Raw genomic sequence first — 25,058 nt, 5'->3', positions numbered from 1 at the left:
ATTCTCTTTATGGTTGATCTAATTTAAACAGTTTATAGGTTTGAAGTACTAAGTGGAAGGTCTAGGAAAGTCAGTCAGTGGTTCAGCGAGTCCTTGTGTATGCAAAGCCCTGGATTTGAGCCCTAGCACCACCTACTACAGGAAAAGTGAATGAAAAAACTTGGAGTGACAAAAGGAGCAGATGTTATTTCAGATTTTTAAAATAAAACTAAATATCATTTAATAAAAAGTCATTTAATGTGTCAGGCATGATGACACACACATTACAGTGGTAAATGTTTAATTATAATTATAAAAAATATATAATTCCAGCATTTGGGAGGCTGAGTCAGAGGCTTGCCGTGAGTTCAAGGCCAGCCTGAACTACATAGACCCTGTCTCAAAAGCAAAACAAACAAAAAATTTATCTAATATGGTGCTCATCATGCAAGTTGTATTTAAAAAAAAATTTTTTTTTTTTGTTTCTGGCCTCAAAATCACAGCAATCCTCTTGACTCTCTTGACCCTGTCTCCTGAGTCCTGGGATTATAGGAGTGCACCACCATGCCTGGCTATGCAAATGTTGTTAATTTAGATTTTAGTCTAAGGCATTTTATTTTATTTTAAATTTTATTGTAAAGAGAAAAACAGACAACAATGAAAACTAGTTGCAAAACAGAGTAGTTGGATAGTTACAATAATTGACAATTGCCTATTGGTCTCTTGTAGTTATTCAGAGGACAGGACATAAGCATGATATCTTGTCTAAACAATATTAGCACAAAACATTCTTTTCAAGGAACTAACAGAAGCTAGGTGTATAACTATTTTTGCTATCATGTGTGTACATAATTTTTTCCTTTATCCATTTTTCCTTTCCCCTGTCACAGTTTCTTTTCTTTTGAACAATTATTCCCAATTCACAATATCTGTTGTACATCTTTTAAAGAAAGAAAACAAAAATCAAGATGCAAATGAACCCCTCACAAAAAAGCAAGATGACAACAAAAGCAACAACAAAAAACTAGCTATATACATATTCAAAACAAGATGAAGGGGATTTAACAACAGTTATACTGCATATTGTTATCTTCAAAATTGTTGCTCAAGTTACAGGGTACAGGAATAGAACAAAGCCATAAAATGGATCAGAATAGTGGATTTCAAAAACAAGACAGAAGGAAATCTCCCACAGTTGCCACAGTGTACACTGCCACCATCCAAACAGATGCCCAAACCACCAGCCCTCGGCCTGCAAACTCAAACAACATAAGCATTCCTTTCACCTCATTGCTATCATCTCACCTTTAGTTTTCAGAATCAACCAGTTGCCCAGGGTGTGGAGGAAGAGAGGATATATGCTCTTCTCCTTTCCCAGCCTGAGCACCTGCTAGCTCAGGGGAAGGCGTGCTTTGTCTTGTTTCTGAGTCTCCTGATCTCCATAGCGGAGCTTGGTTCATGGGAAGGCCAGTCTAGAGCATTTTAGGCAAATGTATATATCTGTGATATATCTGTGTCTATATATGTAATTAATAGAAGCAAGTTAACAAAATAATTCTAGTTGAATAAATGGTGGCATCTGCCTGTAATTCCAGCTGCTTGGGAGGCTGAGACCAGAAGATTGTAAGGTTAAGGCCAATCTGGCAAATTTAACAAGACTGCCTCAAAATAAAAAATGAAAAGAGCTTGATACTGTGCCACATTCCTGTAATGCCAGCACTTAGAAGGCTGAGACAGAACAGTTTTTGTGAGTTCCAGGCCAGTCTGAGGTCTCTACTGGGTTCAGGACCAACCCGAACTGCATAGTGAAGACCTTTCTCAAAGAAATACCACCAAAGGGAGTTGTTCAGATTTAATACTTTGAGAACTGACATAATTTGGATTGATGACCAAGATTGTGTTAAGTCATTTGAACTTCCATGTTATTTTTCCTTTTGATGCCTATGGATAGCTTTAGGCAAAAATAAATGTATGGTATAGAAATTCTGCATCTGTTTACTTGTTTTTGTTTTTTGAGATAGGGACTCACTATATAGCCCAGGCTGGCCTCAAACTTGTGGGGCTCCTCCTGGCTTGGCCTTTCGAGTGCTGGGATTGCAGGCATGTGCCACTCACATGGCTTGAACTTGATTGCCCTCGTTCCTCCTTCCCTTCTCTCTTCTGCCTTTCTTTGTCTTTCTGTATCCTTCCCTCCATCTCGGCTTTCCTCAGGCTGGTGCTGGGATTACAGATCTGTTTCTATGGGGTTTTGAGTCTGTGATTATAGAAATTATTGTGTTATCTCCTTATACTTTTTCCTGCTTGGTTTAGTTTTCTTTGGTGTTTTTTCATTCCTGAATCAATTGTGATTTTTACCAAATGCCAAAGTTCTAGTACCAATGTTCCTTTTATGTTTGTGGTTTTTTTTTTTTTTGTATTTTTGTATTTTTACCGGTACCAGGTCCTTTTATGTTTGTTAGTTGACTTTCTACAGTAAGAGATTCTTTGTGTTCTACTTTTGTAGATGTATCTTCATACTTGTGAATTTATGAGTTTTTATTTTATTCCATAGAGGATAGTCATTTATTATCTTGATGCTTAAGTTGTACCGTATTTGACCAGTACATTTTTTTTTTTAATGAAAGGTATGTATCCTTGGGAGACATGTTGTTACCTTGAGGCCAGTTGATGTTTATCTTTGGTTATGGTGTGGAGTTTTTGGTGTGTAAAATTGTTCAAGCCAGACATGGTGTTGTGTGCCTGTAATCCCAGCAGTTTGGAGGGTGAGGCAGGAGGATCCTTTGGAATTGGGCAGCCTGGCTGCATATTGAGTTTAAGGCCAGACTGAGTTATTCAATGAGACCCTGACTCAAAAAACAAAACAAAATAAAATCACACATAGTATCTCTTTAGACTTTTTAAGTCATTCCCTTTAAGCTTTTAGATTTGAAATCATACTCCCGGAAAGCTCTTTTTCAAAAAAAAAAAAAAAAATATATATATATATATATATATCGGTGCTTATGCTGCAGAGCTAAATCCCCAGCTCTTTTTTGCCTTAATGTGATTATCCATTGTTGGCCACCTAAATCCCTTTGTTTTGTGATTTTTACTGCCTGACCTTTCACCAGTCCTTATCTCACCACATTGGGAAGTGGCTGGTTATATAGAATATAGATACAGTATAGAGATGTCTGTAGTAATACTGATTGATTTGATTTACTACTCTCCTCTTTTCAATTTTAATTGGGGGTGGAACCCAGGGTTTATCAGCAGACAAGCTAGGCAAGTGCCTATCAGTCATAGCTCATTGGTCTCTTCCTCCTGATTGGTTATGAGTTGGGAAACCAAATACATGTAATTCGGACAATCTGAGTATTGTGTCTTATACATAGGTGTTTGCCCCCCCAATGCTTGATGTGCACATAGATATGCAATTTTTTGGGGGGTACTGGGGATTGAACTCATGACTTTGTGTTTGCCAAGCAGGCACTTACTTTGCTGAGTTAAACCCTTGACCCTTAGACATGTAGTTTTGGAGGTGATTAAATTTAAAAGTGTGGCTAAGGATTTAGCTCAATGGAATAAGTGCCTTCCTTGCAAGTGTGCGGTTGTGATATCAGTACCCATAAAGGAAAGGGGAAAAAAAGTGTGATACTGGGATTAAGGGAATGAGTAAGGAAAGGAACACTTTGGGTATAGTTTGCATCACCCAAAAGGATGGTAGCCTGGATGGTATAAAGGGGAGAGGCAGGCTTGTTGGCTTTTGCTTTGCTACCTGCTGATTGCTGCCTTTCTGCCTGCCCCACCATGAACTGTGATGTTCTTTTAGTATGCCAACTTGTCTTGGAGCCAGCTAAGTGTGGACTGAAACCTTTACAGAGTGAAACAAACCTTTCTTCCTTTAACTTTGGGTGTCAGGTTTTTTTTTTTTTTTCTCTCAGCAGTGAGAAGGATAACTAAGACACTGGGTTTAACTAAGATAAACCCTCAAGTTTGATGTTCTGAGAGTCTGTTACTAAGTGGATGTGTTATATGTTTTTCTGTACCCACAGAGAAGGCTTTCCCTACTCTGAAGACAGTATTGACAGCAATGAGGGTCTCATTTAGACCTCATAAGAACCTTTTGAAATAGGCCAAGAGATGTTATTCTTTTTTTTTTTTTTTTAAAGAGAAACTGAGGAGGGAGGGAATGGCAGGGCAGGGTAGGGCAGGGCAGTTTAGCATAGCAGGGAAACTAGGAGAGCTGCAATTTGATCTTTTTCCTTCAAATCCATTGGAAAAGCATTGTTTTTGGTAATGCTGTCATGAATATTCACTAGCTTGTTTTAATACTTAAAGTTGTATCTGTGCTAGCTATAAGTTATGGTCCTTCTGGTGATTTTGTATGTTAATTTTTAAAATGAAGCACAACAGCTATGTGTGGTAGCACAAAGTTGTAATCCCAGCAGTCTGAGTCAGGAACATTACTGTGAATTGAGGTTAGCCTGGGCTGCATGGTGGAGATCAAGGCCAGTCTGAACTGCATAGTGAGACCTTGTGTCACCTCACCTTCCAAAAAAGAAATACATTTACCTTTTTTTTTTTTTAAACCGGTACCGGGAATCGAACTCACAACCGCCTTGCTTACAAGGCAGGTGCTTATGCCGCTGAGCTAAATCCCCAGCCCTGGCTATTAAACTTAATGACAATAAAAGGTAATTGATTAATACTAATAGATTGTAAAATCAACTATTAATTGCAGTGCTGTCTGTTTGGAATGTTGCCCCTGCCCATTACTGGGTATCAAACTCAGATGTTTTACCACAAAGTTGCAGTCCCAGGCCTTTTAATTTTTTTACATTTTGTGACAGGGTATCTTTAAGATGTGTTGGTAGGACTTAAACTTTCATTGCTTATTTTTTTTTTTTTTTTTTGTCTTTTTCCTTTTTATTGGTACCAGGGATCGAACTCACAACTGTCTGCTTGCAAGGCAGGTGCTTATGCCGCTGAGCTAAATCCTCAGCCCCTAGGACTTAAACTTTTGATCATACTACCTCAGCATACTTGGTTCTTCACAGCTCTGACCTGTAGTTACTACTTCTTTCCTGTCTCCCTATATCATAACACATCTTTTAGCTTTTCCCACTTCGTTTGGAAATATCTTATTTTTGCCTTATTATTATTCAATATCCTTTTTCCATCTTTAGGATTTATCACATCTCAGTTATATATGATTAGATCATTTTGAACTCATATATCACAGTACCTAGATTCATGACCTTAATTTTTATTCCATGAGTCTGGAAAAGATGGCTACATGCCTATTCATCATGGAAAGGTGGCTGTGGTTGTGTTTTTCACTGGATGCAACTGGATGCAAAGTTTACAAACAAGAAGAAAATTTTGCTAAATGCTTCTGTTAACAAACTAAGCTGTTCACAAAGTATTTGTGAACCAAAGTATTATTGTAATAGGCACTGCTGGGCCCAGGGATTAGGCTTTCTGAATTCTGAGACTTCTATGAGGGTCTTGTGTTTGGTCCAGCATCTATAGAACCTAGACTAGCAGTACTATAGGATCTTGGTATACTTTCAGTAAACCTTTGCATAATGAATGGATAGCTGTATAAAATATTAGCATTTTTACTTGACAGATATTGCTAAAGTTTATAGCCTAATAGATTTTATAATTTTTTTTTTTTTTAAAGACAAGGTCTTTTTGAGACAGGGTCTCACTATGCAGTTCAGGCTGGTCTTGCTCATTTTGTAGCCTAGGCTGGTCTCAAACTCGCAATGATCCTCCTGCCTCAGGGTCTCCTCCCCCCCCCCCCCCATTACAAGTACGAGCCACCACGCTTGCCTCTTGGGTCTTATTGTATAGTTTTAGGCTGACCTTGAACTCACTGTGTTATCCTGGCAGGTCTGAAACTCACAGTGATCCTACTGCCTTGCCTCCCAGGTGCTTGGAATTACAGATGTGGGCCACCACATCCAGCTAATGTGATTTGCTGTTGTTTTGGGAGAGTATTTTTACTGGGTATTGAAGCCATGGACTTGTGCATGCTAGGCAAGTGCTCCACCACTGAGCTTACTCTTGGAGACCTTTTATTTTGAACAGAGCCATGTCACCTGGTCTGGCTTCCAGTTTTCCGTCCTACTTTGATCTCCCAAATAGCTGGAATTATAGGTGTATATCACTGCACTTGGCTTTCTAATGTGACCTTTTTTTAAAAAAATTTTTTTATTTTTTGTCTTTTTCCTTTTTATCGGTACCCAGGATCGAACTCAAGACTGCCTGCTTGCAAGGCAGGCGCTTATGCCGCTGAGCTAAATCCCCAACCCCTCTAATGTGACTTTTAAAAGAGTATACTGTGATGATGTACTTACATTAAACTGAGTAGTAATAGTATGCATGGTATAGTACTTTGTATTATTTAAATAGTTTTTCATTAGTTGGGTGCCTTAGAAAATACTTGAATTTTTTTTTTAAACACTGGCAGATGAAGAGTAAGACATGTGGGCTTCTATTTGTTTGCTATTGTTTTATAGTCAGTATTTATTTTCAGGTACTATATTTGGCTCAGAAGTTGGATTAATTCATTAAGACCAAGCAATAATCCAAGGTGGGCCCAGATTAGTTTGTATTTGGTACAAAATGTGGAATGCACTGAGTACTTGGATAAAACCCAGGGAGAAGTGAAATTTAGTGGGAGATTTGAGGGAATTACTACTCCTAGGCTCTGACAAGATGCTAGATTACTAGTGTTGAGCTCTATGCTTTATTCTGTATTATCTTTGAAATAATTTACATATTGGAAAAAATAGGAGCCAGGAGGTATTGAGGGCAAATTCACCTCCCTTTTTTGTCTATAAGGTGTCTTGGGGAGGAAGATTATACAATTTACCTTTTTATTTTTATTTTTAAATTTTTTGTTTGTGGTTTGAAGCAGCGTCTTAATTTCTTTCTTTCTTTTTTTTTAAATTGGTACCAGGGATGGAACTGATGACTGTGCATTTGCAAGGCAGGCGCTTATGCAGCTGAGCTAAATCCCCAGCCCTAAAGCAGGGTCTTGCTTTGAAGTGCAGGCTGGCCTTGAACTCGCAGCAGTCCTCTTCCCTCAGCCTGTCTTGGTAGTGATAGGATTATAGGTTTGTCCCAGTTCAGAATATTAGCTTTCTGTTCATATCACAATTACCTGAGACAATCAGTTGGTAAAGAGAAAGGTGTATTTAGTGTAAAGTTTTAGAGGTTTCAGTCTGTGATTAGTTGGGCCCTCTTGCTTTACGGAAGCAACTCATCATTGTCTGTGTGTGTGCTGCAGCAAAACGCGCTTTATGAGTGCCGGATTTAGCTCAGCGGCATAAGCACCTGCCTGGCAAACATGAGATCATGAGTTCAATCCCTGGTACCAAAAACAAACAGCAACAACAAAAACCAAAAAAGATAGCTTTATGATTGAGAAGTGAAAAAAGACAGTGGGAAAGAAGAACAAGTTTCCACAGTTCCCTAAGGGGCATATCCTCAGTGACCTGAAGATCCTCCCTCTAGGGACCTAGGGACCTATCATTTTCATCAGCTCCCAATAGTATAGTACCAGTGACCAAACAGTTACCATGTAGACCTTTGGGGGATACTCAGGATGCAAACTGTAGCAGTGTGTGTTAAGATCTTGTTGAACTTTTCCTAATACGTTTTTGGGCCACTTTCAGGGACTAGATTCTTTCAATTAGGGGACTTCTCACAGTATGTTTTTACTTAGTTGCCTTCCTTTTCTTTCTAACATTTGAAAAGCCCTTTGTTGAAGTTACTGAACCAAGTTTCAGTCAGAAAATGGATGAGGGACACGAAGAAAATAGGAAGGGCATTGAATATGACAGTGTTTTAAAGTGATGATTGGCTTTGTGTTTATTTATACAGCCATTGCAAACAAGCTTATTGCTAATTATCTCTGGGATATCATGATTTGAGGATAATTCTCATTTGATAGGAAAAATGAGACAAAATCAGTTTATCTATTAGAAAAGTTAGATATATAAAATTACGGGGAGGGCATAGGTTTCTTACACTGTGACTAATATTTTATCTGTTTTGAAATGTGTGAAGGATTTGAAAAATACAGGAAAGTACACAGTGTAGTTTCCTAGCTGTGCATAGTAACTGCTCAATAAAAGTCTTGTTATTAATTGTTCAAAGAGGTTTTTCTCTAGTTGCTGATATTTTTTAATGTCTTTTTTAAGCACTGAGGCACAATAACATTTGCATTAATGCTGGTAAGATAGTTGATTGAATTTCAGCACAATTTTATCAGACATTTTCCAGTAAAGTTTGAGGTTTTTACTTTCATGACTTAAGCAATGCTTGTTTTTAGGTAAACAAAATTTGAATCTGATTCTGGTTTTTCAGGACTTGTTTCCTTTTTTTGGTAGGTGCTTTGCAGAGCAAATGCAGATTGCCTTGTGTAGAATGCCTGTCTACTTCAGTGTCCAGTATTAAATGATTTACTGGGTATAGCATGCTTTCACACTTTGTAGCAGTGAGGATTTTTGTGTGACTTGGATATATGAACATCATACTGAATTAAGTTTGTTTTTAGATATTAAAGGATGGAAATAATAATACTACAAAGCTTGGAGTATTCCCTACTACCGCCTTCTCTCAGCAGTATAGCTGTTCTTGGAGATTGAATCCTTTCTGAGTGTTAATAAATGCCATCACCCATTCCCTTCCCCCAATCTTACACTAGGCCCTAGTTTGCCTGCAGCTGCATGGTAGGCATCTTTCAGGAAGTGACCTTGGCTTGTATTAATCAAATTCAGAACACACAGAAAAGCTTCTTGCTAACATGCTGACTTGATGTAGAATTTTATCGCATCCATTTTCTCTCAAAATGAAGCCATCTTGTAAGAAGATACATAAAGACACAATACACATTAAAAAAAACTAGATCTATTTTAAAACCACTGCTAAATATGCATACATTTAAATAATGGGGTTTGGGGGTTCTTATTAGAAAATTGTTTTAATGCTGAAATAAGAAAAAACAATATATTGGCATTGGTTTTATTTACTGCCTGAATAACTAATAACTGACATTAAATTGCTACCCATGTGCAGATTATACATCATGAAATCTATATGAGGCCGTTCAGCAGTTTGGGGGTTTTTCAGAAGTAACTGTGGTATCTGTTGGTTTTTTTTGGGTTATTGTTGTTGACACGGGGTCTCTCCATGTAGTTCAGAGTGACTTTGTAGAACTAGCAGTGATCCTCCTGGCTGCTGAAAGTAGTTACAGAGAAAGGAAGAGTATAGGAAAAGGGAAGTTAAATCAGGAGTTCTAACTTCATTTCTGTGAATAAGGTAACATATTAAATGCTTGTACTGCTGATCTGGGGGAAGGGTGAGATCTGTACAGATTAAAAAATTGGGAGTGTAAATATTTTAAACATCTTTTATTTGGGCCTATTTTAACATTCAGAAAGGGGCCATAATTTATATGTCTCACTGCTGGTGGCTGTGAACCTCCAGTGAGTGGTAACTTCACAACTGTCCTGTTGGGTTCCATGATAAAGTCACATTGGGTATCATAGTCACACATGTATCCATCATCTGGTAGTTCAGGCCCCCAGGAACGTGTTAAAGTATTGACTGGAAATACATTATTTTTATCAGAAGTTACTGGAATTGCAGCTTCTTGGAAGTTAAATGTCCCCTTAATCTGCTTAAATTGATTGTCTTGTTACTAGCATAAATGATTGGTTTGTTAGATACTGACAGGATAAGGAGATTGATTTCAAGGAGAAAAAGGATAATTACTTGATTATTTCGCCTCTCAAACACCTGTTTATAATTGTCACCTTGAACTTAAGATATTCTTTGCCTTCTCCACTCCTCCTTGCCCTTTAAAAAAAAAAGGAAAGAAAAAGCCGTAGGATAAAAGAAATACAAGAGATCTTGGTAGCCAATGAGTTAATGTTCATTTGCAGCCTAAGGGGGTCAGCATGCAGTTTTTGCTTGCTGATTGGCTGCTAAAAGGTGAAATTGAAACCACTGTCAACTTTTGACCCTGTAAGCAATTCTTGTGGAACAGCCTTCCTCTGGTGGAAGGCAGAGCTTTGCTCACCTCCCCACCCAGTCCTCTGGTTCTCTTTCCTGTATTTATATTGTGAGATATGCGTCCAGGTTTTCCAAGAGATGAGGAAAGAGGCAGACTGTGCACCAGTAAACTGTTTGCTGGCTGCCTGTTCAGCAACTGCGTTATAACTAAGTTAACTCAGAGACATGGGGCCTTTTAATAAACTGGTCTGCCAACTGGATGTTTTAGTTTTCTCCTTAATCAAGGTAATTTTAAAAAAATGAATTGTTTAATGTTGTTTTAATACTGGGTAATGGTGTCATCATGAAAGTAAAATGTGTGGCATAATTTCCCAGATATGCTGAGTAAAGTTTTCTCTTTCATCTACCCCCTTTGTTTTGTATATCCTGTGTATTTTTTATGGAAGTGGCCAGCCTTTTTACAACATTTCCCTACCTCCTTTTTATCATGAACTCAAATGGCATTTTGGTTTTGTTAACTCTGGGGATAACTGGAAGAATTGTACATTCTGATTTTGTTAATTTTAAATTTTTTCATTTTCATTGAGATAAGTGGTTTTGGATTTAACTTGCTTTCTATGAAAAAGGTTAGGTTTTTTTTTTTTTTTTTAATTTTCTATGATATGGTAGTGTCATAAGACCCTGTCTTTCACCTTTTATTCTCGGGACATTGTTCAATGTCACATACTGATTTTCAGCAAATGCTTACTCTGTAAACATCATTTTCAGGAACATAAGGGACTGTTTATATCTGTTTTTCTTTCCTAGTTAATGGCAGGAATTGTAAGTTGCCTTCTATTTTGTGCGAGTGCAGTGCTTGGCATCTAGTAATACTAAGCACAGCAAGCATTCAGTTGAAATAAATGAGTTGTATAGGGTTGCCTGCAGAAGCTCAACTTTATAAAACCTTGGGTTTCTTCTGATCATGATAATCCCAGCACCCAGGAAGCTGAGGGAGGAGGCTTACCATGAGTTTGAGATATTTTCACCCCAGGATTTCTGTTTTCATTGCATCATTTAAATTTTCAGGTCGATTCCGTTGAAGTAAGCATGTATTTATTAAATGATGTAAGTCAGCGTGATTGTAGTATATAGTATAGGATAAGTAGTATCAGTTTTTAAAAAAATGTTATTGGGAATGCTTATGTTGTAATAATTCTTTATCTCCTATCAAAATTATTTTTCATTTTTATTTTTATTTTTTGTACTGAAGATCGAACTCATGACCTGGCACTTGCCAGGCAGGCTCTTATGTAGCTGAGCTAAATCCCCGGCTATTAATAGTGCCTTTAAAAAAAAGTTCGTAGAACTGGGAGTTGATGACATAATTCTGTACAATTAGGCTGAGGCGGGAGGATTAGAAGTTAAGAGGCCAACCTAGATTAGATATCAGTTTTAAGGCTGGCCTAGACTACAGAGCAAGAACCTGACTCAGAAACCAAGCAGAAAGGTTTGTAATCAATGTCTTGCCTTGTTATCCTGGGTAGCAACTACATTTTAAAATATTTGAACATATATGTTAGTGGACTAATAAAGTTTTTACAGGGTTTTAGTGCATATACCTCAAAGAGTGGTATCTTGTAGAAGTTTAAATTTTCTTATGCAAAATTCATACCATGTTCATTCTTTCTCTTTCAGTAAGTTACAGATTGGTTGCATTTTATTATTATCGCTAATGAAATCATTGTGATTTCAACAAAGGATAATGTTTACCACTTGATAAATAATGTCAACTGTAAAAGAACAGTGTATTTAATACTTGTTATGCAGTTTTTAAGCTGAACATTATTTTGTGAACCAGTTTATTCTGCAATCCTTTTGTTTTTGTTTGCCTTTGGAGGAGGGTTTTTCTGTGCAGTTCAGGCTGATCTGGAAGTCCCTGTGTAGCCCACATAGTCTCAAATATGCAGTGCTCCTCTTTTCTCAGCCTCCCAAGTGCTGGGATTACAGGTATGTGCCACCACACCTCACTTCTAAATAGTGCTTTGAAGGTTGGTGGGTAGTAGCTGGCTTCCCCAAGAACAGTGGCACCTCCTCTCTATGGATACTAGGAAATGAGGAGAGACTGAACAATGCCATCAGCTACATAGCAAGAACAGGGTTTAGTATGAGTAGTGGAGAACTTGCCCTGATCTGCCTTCAGTACGGAAAGAAAATATTCATAATAATACTTTGTAGCCTTTTGGGGGTTCCTGTTTGCATTTCCAAAAATCAGTGTTTTACAGTTTGGCTCTTCCTCTGTGAGTTTCTCTCCCACTGTTTGAATCTTAGTTTAGTGCTCAGGGCACATCTCAGAGTAACTATTACACAGGTGAACTTGCCCTGCCCCCATTAACTCTGCTGATGCAGGCTTTGACCATAAGATCTACTCAGTCACCATCAGTACAAGGTTTTCCCTATACCCTCTAAGTGCCTAATATTTTAGAAAGTGCTATATTCCAGTTTTTATGTCAGTTTTTTTTTTTTTTTTTTTTTTGGAGAAAAGGTCTCACTGTATAGCCTGGCCTAGGGCTCACTTTGTAGCCCAGGATAGTTTGGAACTTGGAAAGATCCTCATGGTCAACCTCCTGAATACTGGGTACAGATGTGTACCATCATGCCTGGCTGTAATTTGGTTCTTATGTATGAGCGACTAAAATTTAATTAATAGGTGTAAGACCTTTTTTTTGGGTTAAAGGTAAAAAAATACATCCTAAGAAATCTACTGGGATTATTGGCTTTGTAGAATCTTGGTTCCAGACAAATTTAACTCACCAGCAGTTTTTATAACACTTGCATGTTTTATAGGATCCTGCTACATTTTTTTTTTAAAACCGTGTCTTGCTATGTAGTTGAGGCTGGCCTCAAACTCACTATGTAGCCCAGGCTTGCTATCCTCCTGCCTCAGCCCAAGCAGTAGCTGGTACATAGTAGTTCTTAATTTGTCCACCCCTTCCAGGTTCCTTACAGACAAATATGTAATCATTGAGGTGTGAGTATGTAGGACTTTCTGTAGTTTAGGTATATACCTACTGGGAAGGGAGAATTTTATACAGATGCTAGGTCTTTGGTTTGGGAATTTAGGTATTTGTTTGAAATCTTAGTTCAGTCCTCAGGGTACATCTCAGAGTAACTATCACACAGGTGAACTTGCCTGCAACATATTTTAATATGTTGACCCTGCCAATCTGAATTCAAGAGAATTCAGAATTGAGTCTGAATTATAAGAGAAAAATGGCATATTTCAAGAAAAATATGAAACCAGCCATAAGATACTAAGAGTATAAGTTAAGGTGCTTTCTCACTAACCTTCGACAATAGATAGTAGTATTGGGTGAGTTGTTATGGTCTTGGGTACTCTCTGGCTTAATTCTTTTCTTTATCTCATTAACTTGTTCCTTAGGTGCTATTGGCTGTACAGCCCTTTATTCTGCCCCCTATAAATGGAATAACAACAAAGAACCATTTTTGACATGAAACTTGGTTTCTAACAGAGCCATTCATTTGCGCGAGGTGGTACATGGCTGTTAATCCTAGCACTTAGGAGACTGAGGCAGAAGGATGGTTTGAACTTGGGCTAGTTTGGGATAAACAGTTTAAAGCCAGCCTAAACTGTGTCTGAAAAACAAAGCAGCCTTAGAAGCTCCTTCCAGAAGTTTTTTTTGAGCCCCTTCCATTTTCTTCTTCTTCTAATTAATTTGTATACCTAAGAAATCCAATTGCAAAAGGTTTAAAACTCATTTAAAAACAACTGATTTTTTTCAGTTTTAAAATTTTGTTTGAGTATGCTTGGATATTCATATGTCAGATAGCCCCCCTCCCCCTTTTTTGCTTTTTTCTTTTTTTTAAATCGGTACTAGGGATTGAACTCACGACTTCCTGCTTGCAAGGCAGGCGCTTATGCTGCTGAGCTAAATCCCCAGCCCCTCAGATAGCCTTTTGATTAATTGATAATGGCTTATTTTATGCACTAATTAAGTAATTTGTCTGTTTTCACTTAAACCTTACAAGAGTCTTATGAGATTTTATACTTTTGTGTTCCCTCCTCCATTAAAAAAATTACAGTGTAGACTTCATAAGTTGACCAAGGTTGCCCAACTAGCTGGAAGTTAAAGTCTTGACCTGGCTGACTTCAAAGGCTGTGCTCTTGAACTAGTTTTATTGTACGTTGGAACATGCATTCCAAGTTCTAAGTACAACCAGGTTACTTTTGTCAGCTATAAATTCTGGATTGTTATGATCATAAACAGTCTGCTACCTGGAGTTTTCTTTTTTCTCTTTTAGTTGCATATGTTGTGTTGTGCTCTTTATGTTTTTTCCTCTGTTTATTTTGGGCCTCAAAAGTGCAACAACCATTCATACCATGTATCTAGATTGTAGTCGGCAATCCCTTGTGTACTCCTGTCGGATTGAACACAGTATATTATTTTTGTTACTTGGAATTTAAGAATGTCATTTTTTCTGTTCCCTGTCCCAACAGACTTGTCAGTTCTAGCTTGAATGCTTATTAACTCTAGGCTATGTGGTGATGGTGGTTGTGTTTGATATAGTTAGGACTACAAAATGGCATTCAAGTTACTGGCTTTATATTTTTGTATTTGGGAATTATAAGGAGAACTAAGGTTTATTTGGATGGCTTTGTCACAACTGGATACTACAACGCTTGTCTTTGCATCCAAAAACCTGCCGTTTTTTTGTTCACATATTCTATATTTTGAACAATTGTTCCTAATTTCACCATTACTATATTTCATTTTGATGGCGAGATACTTCCTCTTAGATACTAGAAGAAAACAGTTCAGAGTGCTTGTCTGTCTTGATTATTTTTCATAACTTGGAGGAGTGTTCAATCTCCCAATTTGGGATTTTCCAGGTCTATACGCTGTGTATTTATTGTGTATGCCTTGCTTGAGTTTTTTTTTTTTTTTTTGTAAGCAGCAGTTTTGAGGAATGACAAAATATTAATAGAGGTACTGTAATTAATTTGTGTTGACTGATACTAATGCTTTTGTGACCCAAGGATAATGACATTCAACACCCATTCTCTTTCTTTCTTTCTTTCTTTCTTTCTTTCTTTCTTTCTTTCTTTCTTTCTTTCTTTTTTTGTCTTCAGGATCAAAATACTTGTTAAACAGTGGACTCAGAGACCATTAAAAACAAACTCCAACATCATTTTACTGATTAACCAGGTAATTCAGTTACTTTGACTTGATTCTTTCTAATTTTTTTGACTTAAGCCTTCTGAAAATACTGCCTGCTTCTTTATGATTGATTTAAACTTGTTTGGTGCTTTTTGTTTTTTCTCTTCAGTGAATATAAATTGAGTGAATGTAATTGGGATATTTGGGCAAAGACAAGTGTATATTTGTACATCTGTATGTAGATTCATAAACAATTTTTTGGATGGAGAGAGGAAAATCTCCCTTGTATGGTTATTTGAAGGGCATTTAGTCAACATTGTAAGCAAGTGTTTACTGTTTGACCTGTGAAGACTAATTTCCCCATATTACTTTTGATATTAAAAGTGGTATTTCATCTAACCCCTTTCTTAGTTTTTAATATTGCATCAGGATAGGAAAAATAAGATTAGAAATGTCTGATATATAAGATAAATTTTTTTGGAGGGAAGGGTCTTTTTGAGATAGGGTCTTGCTATGAATTTCAGGCTCGTTTCAAACTTAGAAAGATCTTTCTGCTTCACCTTGTGGAGTACTGGGATTACAGGGGCATGCCACCATGCCTGGTTTGAGATAATAGTTTTGCTTTGCCTAGCTAGTTAAATTTCTTTTTGTTATTAATGCCATCATTTTATAATTAGCTAGTTAGGAAATCTGGTGTCTTCTTTGCATTCCACCCCCTTTTGATGATGTATTTAGTAAACAGGCATTATCTGGTTTGCAATTTTCCTGTCTTCTGCATTTGTTCCATTTTCTGTTTCTAATTTTACCTTCTTCAAGGCCCAGACCACATAATTCATACATGTATTTGTCCATGTTCCTTTACTGCTTTCTTATCTACAGTTTTCTACCCACTTCAGATTTTTACTAGAAGATTTTTTTTGGGGGTCTTTTTGAGACAGGGTCTCACTATGCAATTCAGGCTGGCCTTGAGTTCACTTTGTAGCCCAGGTTGGTCTCGAGAACTCAATGATCCTCCTGCTTTAGCCTCCATGTGTTGCGATTACAGGTGTGCATCATCATCTCATCTGGCTAGAAGATTTTCTTAAATGTATCCTTTCCCTTGACTCACAAAACAAAATGAAGCAGAACGCTTATTGGCAGAGTGCTTCTTACGCATACACCATGTCCTGGTTTTGAATCCCCAGGACAGGATGGGTGATTAGGGTTGTGGAGGTAAGTTACAAAATTTTTCTGACATTTGAAGTGGTTTGTTATTTTTTATATTGTTTTATTGGTACCGGGGATCGAACTCACGACCACCTGCTTGCAAGGCAGATGCTCATGCCGCTGAACTAAATCCCCAGCCCCCTGAAGTGGTTCTTTATTTGGAAATCTATCTTCTTCTATCCCTTTCTCTTCGCACGCTCATTACATACTTCATTGTTTTTGTAGGGGGTACTAGGAATTCAACTCAGGACCTTGGTACTGAGCTACATCCCCAGTCCTCTGGATTATTGTTTGATAAGTTGGGCTTCAATGTGATCTATTGTTTCCTTCTTCTAAAAGTGTTGGAATTATAGATAGGCCTGCACTGCCAACCCAGCTATATACACTTTCCTGAACAGTTTGAAAGTAAGCTATACACACTGTGCTTCTTTCCCTCTAGAACTTCTGCTGTATTTTTTAAAGAACAAAGTGTTAGACATTTTGGTGCTTATTTGCTGTTTCAGTTTCTCACATTAGTGAGACAAATATAATGTTTATACAGGTGAGTCAGATTTATTTCACTCAAGAGTACGGTCTCACGTTGCATCCATTTATTTTAGAAATGTCCCATTTATCCTTCTTTATGGCCTAGTAGTACTCAATTATATATTAAAAACACATTGTTACCCTTGGTTTATGGTCATTTGAGTTGTTTCTGTGATTTAGTTATTAAAATCTGTGCTGCTATAAATTTGAGTGCACATATTGCTGTGGTATGATGCATTTAATTCTTCCAGGAAGATACCCAAAAGGGGAATAGCTGGATCAAACGTGATCTCTAATCCTAGTTTTTTGAGGACTCTCCAGCAGTGTAGAAGGGTTCTTTTCCCCTGCAACTCCTCCAGTATTTGTTAGTGATTGTTTTCTTGATGATAGCCATTCTTTCTGTAGTGAGATTGAACCTCAGCATTGTTTTTTTTGGTTGTTGTTGTTCTCGTTTTTTTGTACTGGGAAGTGAACTCAGGACCTCATGCTTGCCAGCCAGGCAGGTACTGTGCAACTGAGCTGAATCCTCTGTCCTACGTGTTTTTTTGGGGGGGTCTTTTTGAGAGTTTTAATTTGTACCTCTCATTCAACATCAATCATTGATGTTGAACATTTTTCCATGTATTTTTTTGCCATTTATTTTTCTTTATCTGAGAAGTGTGTATTCATGTAAATAAGGACCAAATTGTACAATACATATTGTGAAAAGGGAAGGAAAAAAGTGGGGTGAAGGAGAGAGAATGGAAGAGAAAAGGGAAAAAATGATTAAAAAGCAATGAAAACAAAGCTTTGTGAAGAGGATGGAGAAAGATGGGTTAAAGAGAGGTGAGAGGATGGGGAAGAATAGAGTAATGAAAACATACATGTACAAATTACCATTGGTGACTATGATTATGTACATCTTAAATGTATCAATAAATGTATATTAAAAGCAGAATTAAAATGTTTTACATACATGTATCTGCTTTCCATAGAAATATAATTATTATCTACTGGAAACATGAACAATTATATTATAAAATTAACCTTTTATAACCTGTAAGTTTAAGAATTTTATCATTGACAAATACCTATTGCCCACATTCCTACCTTATTGCTTGACCTGATAAATTTCATACAGAGTGTCATGTACGTACTACCTGTATGGAATTCCAATCTGAGATAGGTACCACATTTAGTTATCTGTCGTTTACTGGAATAGTCTACCACCCTCCTTGTTTACTTGTTTCCTGTTTGTGTATGTGTGTGTGTATGCGTGTTAAGGTTTCACTACGCAGTTCAGGATGGCCTTCTGCTCATTTTGAAGCCCAGGCTAGCCCAGTGATCTTCCTACCTCAGCCTTCCAGTACTGGATTTACAGTAAGGTGCCACCATGCCTGGCGGTTTTTCTCTTTCGTTGAGACAGCTTTTCACTATATAGTCCTGGCTGGCCTCAACTCGCAGCGCAGGCATGTTCCACCATGCTGGGATTCACCTTTCTTTTTGAGACAGGATCTTACTTCGTAGTTCAGGCTGACCTCGAACTCTTCTGGATCTTTCTGCTTCAGCCAGTAGGTGTCAACACTTCTGGCCTCCAACATTAAATCTTGACCCTTCCCACCCAAAGGTACCTAGGGGCCTCTTGCATGCTCCAAGGCAAGCGCTGTACCACTGAGCTATATATATTCCCCCTCCTCCATCCTGGTATAATGTTTCCTACAATGAGATACGGAGATGATGTACTTATAGCTGCTTAGATAGATGACTTTATCCAGAGAACAACAAAGAGGTTTTGCAAGTGCATGATGTCTACTGGATCCTCTCTGTAATGTTAATTTCAACTTCGTGGCCACCACACTCATTGTCAGATTTCTCTAGTATTGCACTCCCTTGCTATGTGGGGAGATAACAGAGATATTATTAAGATCTTCATCAAAATGGATTCAGTGATGTTTCTTGACTGCAACCTCCGCCTTTTGCTGTAATAGTTACAAAAAGGTCAGTGCCCTCATTGATCCCCTCATCTTGACCCTGTTGTTAGTTCAGTGTTGTTTTTGTTTGATGTTGGGGATTGAATCCAGGGTCTCATACAAGCCAAGGGAATACAGTTCTACTACTTTGTTACATAGTCAACCCTCATCCCATCATCTTGACCCTTCAAGTAGATAAAGCTGGAAAATAAACCTGTGTGCATTTGTATATGCATGTGTGTGTAAGGATGTACATATTTTACAAACAATAAATTTATGTTATGTCTATAGAGTTTGTATCTAAATTTCATTTTCACGGCTCTTTTAAAGAGAATGAAACAAAACAGGAATATTGAACCTCAGAAAAAAGGACAGTAGGAAATCAACCGTAGTATAATGCACGTTGTTATCTTCCAATTAGTTTCTCAGACTACAAGATATAGGAATACAAAGTTAAGTTGTCTTTTTACTTCTGCTGCTATCATTTCAGAAATTTCAGGTATGTGAATTACAATTTCTTTTGTGTTTGTGTCTCCTGGACTTGTTCTGCATGGGCTGGAGGTCACAGTTTGTACCTTGCTCCTTAGTCCTGATATTTTTCTGTGTTCCTCCAGTTCAGCTGGTTGGTGAATCCTTATTTCCTGTGCTGACTGCCCTCAAGCCAGTGGTGGATTTGCTGTGGGGTTGTGGTTGGCCCTTTGATGGCAGCAGGGCCTTGGGAGAAAGAGTCTCTTTGTCTGCTGCTTATGGCCCTTCTTATGCTTTGAGAATTTTGGTCTTTAAAATTGTCAGTGTTTACTCACTCCTGTAATACATCTAAAGGAATTTTAGAATTGAGATGTCCATTTTACTATAGTAAAGAAACTTTAAACGAGTGGATAATTTGTTTAATTGCCCAGTTCTGCCCATGATGAGAGAGAACATTTAAAATTTTACTCTTAAATTACTTTGTTTGCAGATGGGCATGGAGGTGCATACCTGCAATCCCAGCACTCGGTAGGCTCAGGCAGGAGGATTGCTGGGAGTTCGAGGCCAGTCTGGACTACAAAGTGGGTTGAAGGCTATCCTTAACTGCACAGCAAGACCCTGTCTCAAAAAGAAACCTATGGCCTTTTATATGCTAGAGAGTGAGTATTATAGAACTGAGCTACATATCTAGCCCTTTTAAAAGTATTATTTTTAGACTAAGTTTTGCTGAGCTCCAGACTGGCTACCAACTTGAAATCCTCTTGCCAAGCTGGCTTGATGGCATACACCTGTAATCTCAGTTTTTGAGAAGGTGAGGTAGGAGGATTACCATGAGTTTGAGGCCAGTCTGGGTATATTGTTATTTCAAGGTCAGGTTGAACTATGTAGTAAGATCCTCCCCTGTCTAAAAAAAAAAATTGAGCTACCATGCCTGGCTGTTTGTTTTGCTTGCTTTTCAAAGCTTTATGTTCCTTCTGATTTTGAATGATTTTAATTTTGAAACATGTATACTATTAGTATGGTTTCAAAAGTCAAAATCATGGATAAGGTTGCAGCTCAGTGGTAGAGTGCTTGCCTATCATGTTCAAGGCCCTGGGTTCATTCCTAGCCTTATAAAAACCAAAGCAAAAGTCAGAGCCAGTACAGAGTATATATTCCCTCCTATCCATACCACTTTCTCTCATTTGTCATAAATAATTTTTCTGGCTTGTTTCTTTTTCGATAAGTAGATTTATGAACATGTTATTTATTTTTTGTTTACACAAAAGATAGCGTACTATACTCCTGTATCTCCTCTTGGGTATCTTGGGAATAATGTCACTTAATGTGAAATCTTTCCCATTTTGTTTTATTTCTATGGCATTAAATACATTCACAAGATTGTGGAGTCATCAACATCTGTCTCAAGATCAATTTATGTTTCCCAGCTGAAATACTGTACCTTATTAAATACCTCATTTTCTCATTTCCTTAATCTACCTCATATTAGTTTGTATTATCTCCGAGTCTCCATTGTTTACATATATTATATACAATATTATAGTTTATTCAGGCAACTTTTTTTGGCTGCATAGTATCTAGATTGTTTCTAGGGTTTTATAATTAAAATACTGTAATCAGTAACTTTGTGAATGTTCATTTTGCATATTGTTATGTGGTATAACTTCACAGATTTCTAAAAGTGGTTTGAAAAAAATGTAACTTTAGTATTTGTTTGAGGCTTTTATTTTACTTTATACAGATTGTGTGATTTTGGACTTTGATCAGCAGTGTCTTCCCTTAATCAACCTGTGTATATTTGAAAAAGATTCATAGATATTGTATAATTTTTTGTTTTTTATTTTTGAATAATATTCCATTGTGTGTATGATGTAACTTTTTTCCTTTAGTATTTGGCATTGTCTTTTTTTTTTTTTTTTTTGGTCTTTTGTCTTTTTCCCTTTTTATCGGTACCGGGGATTGAACTCACGACCGCCTGCTTGCAAGCAGGTACTTATGCCTTTGAGCTAAATCCCCAGCCCCCATTTATCTTTGTTTTGCTGTTTAATTTGAAATTGAATACTGAAAGTTGAAAGGTAGCTTTTGAACTATAAGCTTGGTTTTAATGCCTGCTAATTGAAATATGAACCATGTTCTAAAAGATCTTGTAAACCGAAATGTGGTTAAAAATCAAAAAATTCAGAAGTGCTTTGTTTTGTGTGTGTGTAAGGAAAAAAATGTCAGTTTTGTCCATGACTTGCCCAGGTATAACAATCTCAAAGAGTTTTTAGTATGAAAACTAAAAGAATAGTAACCCTTTTTGCCACTGGGGATTGAATGCAAGACTTGCTTTTCACCAGGCGAGTGTTTTAGTTCCTGAGCTAGATCCCTGGCCCAAGAGTAGTAGTTTCACCCTGTCATTGATTTTTCTGTTTACCAGTTCACACATTTTACCAAACAGTTCAGAATATTGCCAACTTTAAATTTCTTGGTTGGCAGATTGAGTTTTTTATTACAGAAGCGTTTAGGTGCCTGCTGATGAGTTTCCTCTTTTATGTTTTTAGGCACATACATGTTATGTATATGCTGATCAATTTCCTCTTTTTCAAAAACACATATGTATATATACACATGTTTTTTTAAAAAAAACACACATATTGTGTGTGTGTTTCTTTTCTTTTTTTTTTTTTTAAACCTCGCGTTTGCCAGGCAGGTGCCTTGCAGCTGAGCTATACCCCTGCCCACTCCGTTTGTTCCTGGGAAATGAACTCAGGCCTGCCAGGCAGGCTCTGTGCAGCTGAGCTATATCCCTGGCAATTTCTGCTTTCTCTGATTATAATTGCATGTCTGTTAGTAAGACTAAGAGATGAAAGTCTTTGTAAGATGCAGTCCTTTCGGGAGTTTTTCAAAAAAGGGAATATTTAATTAGAATAGATCATGTTGGTGATGACCTGCTAACATCTGTAATTTTTGTTTATTTTAGGCTGGTGGGATTGAATTTCTAATTGATGTATTTAGAAAAGCGAAATTTTAGTTAGGCCAATTATAATTCACTGATGCTAGAGTAGCTTTAAGTGGTATAATTGTATTGAAATTCCATGAGAAAAATAATAAAATATTTGATGCCCTATCAACATTTAAGTTTTTGTTTATTTAAAAAACTGATTAAATTTTGACATTATTTAAAATTTTGTCCTTGGATTAAAATGATTTGGATTTAGTTTCTAGCTGTTCAACTTACTAGACTATGTTTCTTGGTTTTCTCAAGTGAAATGGTACATGGGAACTCTTTTCTCCTAGTGCACTGTTGTGAATATGATAGGATTTGTAGTGTTAATTGGTGAGAATAATCAATGGGATGCCTCTTTTCCAGGATTTATATCAAATGTCAGACTGTTCACATAGGTATTTTAAAACTTCAGCTATGCATATGTATGCAATAAAATTTAGCAATCTTTGTTTATTTTAAATAGTCTTTTTTTTTTTTTTTTTCATTTTGATTTTTTGAGATAGGTTCTGGATGCACTTGTGTAACCTAAGCTGTTACCCAGCTTGCCAAGACCCTCTGCCTTTGGCACCTTAATGCTGGTATTATAGCCATGCCCCACAAATGGCCAACTCCTTTCTGTATTTGTGCATTTAGCCCTTTTACTGGTCCTTGGTGGCCGTAGGAAATCTCTTCTTCTTAGCGTTGTGTACTATAGTCTTGGCCTTTTCAGAATTTAAGTTATTATTAAATAGTATTATCTTTATGGGGCTGTCATACCTTCTGTAATTGTAACAAAATTCTTGGATATTATGTTTTATTTCAGTTTTTTTTCTATTTCAGTTTTGGAGGTTTGTAATGATACATCATCAAGCTCATTGACTTCTCTCTCCCCACTTCAGTTATTCCAGTTTCCTGTTGTACCCATCATTTTATTTCTGTTATACTCTATTAGATTCCAAATAATTACTTTTGATTTTTTTTTTTTTTTTGTCTCTTCATTTTTATTGGTACCGGGGATCGAACTCAAGACCGTCTGCTTGCAAGGCAGGTGCTTATGCAGCTGAGCTAAACCTCCAGCCCCTCCTTTTGATTTTTTGTTAAGTTTCTACTTCTTTTTTATGGGGGCGGGTACCAGGGATTGAAACTCATGACCTCGCACCTGCAAGGCAGCCACTTATGTAGTAGCCATTTATGATACCTGTCTATTTTGTATGTTGTCCAGTTTCCCAATTTAAACCCTCAGTGTGTTAATTCTGGTTATCACAGTATTGTTTTCTAGTATTTTCAAAATGTATTTCTGAAGAGCCTGTTTTCTTTGTTTATTAGCAAACTTGGTAGGCCTTTTTGCAAGTATTATCATATTCCGTGGCATATGCCTATAAGCCCAGCTACTTGAGAGGCTGAGGGAGGAATATCAACAGTTGAGGCCAGTTTGGGCAGTTTAGTGGTATGCCATCTCTACAAGAAGGCCAGGGATGTAGCCTTTTTGGTAGAACACTCTTGAATTTTCAACCTATAATACTACACAAAACAACTCCTCCAATCTATTTTGTTTGTGTTAGTGCTGGTATCTTATTTAAGAGCCCTCTTGACATCAATGTATTTTTTTCCTTAGTTCCCTGATATCTCCTTGAAGAGTACACAATTTTTTTTTCTTTAACAAACTTTATAGGTATTCATAATAGCCACAAGCAGTCTCCCAAGCTGGAGCAGGATTATTATAACCTAATAATGTTGTCACTTAACAAGCCCATCTCCCAAAAAAAAAAAAAAAAAAAAAAAGCCTTTCATGAATAGCTAAGTGAATTGTGTAGTATATTCATAAAATGATGTGAAATTACTCAGAAATGAAATATTGTCAATATATAGTATAATGTAGATGAAATTGAGAACATGCAAGTCAAAGAATCCAGTAAAAATCATTTTCATGATACCATTTATTTTGACTGTTCTTTAGTAGGTAAATTCCAGAGACAAAAAGCAAATTGGTGGTTGCCAAGGGCAGCAGGAAGTGGGTAAAGAGTACTGTATGAGGTTCAGAGGGTGGAAAACAGGAGTGTTTTGGGAATAGCAGCTAAGGTGTGTTGGGTTTTTTTTTTGGGATATAAAAGTGTTCTAAAAGTGCTTTTACTGTTATTTGCACAACTCTGAATATAATAAAAACCAGTTGTGTATTTTAAGTATGATATGTGAATTACATCTCAAAAAACTGTTAAAAACTATCTGGTGTACTAAAGATTATTAAGAACACCATGGGTAGATGGAGTGGTGCAAGCCTGTACTTCAGCTACTTGGGAGACTGAGGCAGGACGATAAGGAGTACAGTCCCAGCCTGAGTGACAGTCCCTTAGCTATGTAGTGTCTCAAAAAATAAATCTGGGGAATCTGTAGCTCTTCTTGAAGGCTTTATGGAATAGTAATACACATTTCTTACGCTACTGACCTCAAAGCTGTTTTTTCTCAAATATTACTAGGTTTCAGAAGTAATTTGTTGGACTGGAGTGGAACCTTGTGCCAGAACACAGGCCTTCGATTAGATGCTTAGCCTCCCATTCCCCCAAAGGTTAACCCGATATTTCATTTTTCTTTTGCTGGGTTTCAAACCCCAGAGGTCTTAAGGTATGCCAGACAATTCCTCTAGTGTTTAATTCTTCCTGTACAACTCTTACCCCACCCAGTTTTATAAGACTTCCGACTTCGTTTTAGGAATTAACCTATTATAGGGTTAGGGTTCATATGAACTCTCTAACTAATCATTCCTGTGCTTTAAGGAAGTTAAGATTGAAAAGA

The 25,058-nt window shown here is 37.1% G+C and overlaps 1 protein-coding gene across 16 annotated transcripts in view; it reads left to right on the top strand.

The window, feature by feature from the left end:
- Ncoa3 (nuclear receptor coactivator 3) overlaps nucleotides 1-25,058 on the top strand; it is a 129,892-nt gene that overhangs the window by 47,273 nt on the left and 57,561 nt on the right. For 10 of the 16 annotated variants that reach the window (XM_063248209.1, XM_063248221.1, XM_063248219.1 and 7 more), the window contains exon 2: nucleotides 15,125-15,200. The exons of 2 other annotated variants lie outside the window; for them this stretch is intronic. The gene's annotated coding sequence lies outside the window, so the exon portion shown is untranslated. Of the gene's footprint in view, nucleotides 1-15,124; nucleotides 15,201-16,197; nucleotides 16,365-19,790; nucleotides 19,960-25,058 lie in introns of all 16 variants that reach the window. 4 more of the 16 variants (XM_063248211.1, XM_063248210.1, XM_063248212.1 and 1 more) reach the window with 2 other exon arrangements.

This window comes from Cavia porcellus, unplaced genomic scaffold, assembly GCF_034190915.1.
Source record: "Cavia porcellus strain 051 isolate PalLab524CR breed Dunkin Hartley unplaced genomic scaffold, mCavPor4.1 scaffold_5, whole genome shotgun sequence".
NCBI lineage: Eukaryota > Metazoa > Chordata > Mammalia > Rodentia > Caviidae > Cavia > Cavia porcellus.
This window is presented reverse-complemented; position numbering and strand designations above follow the sequence as displayed.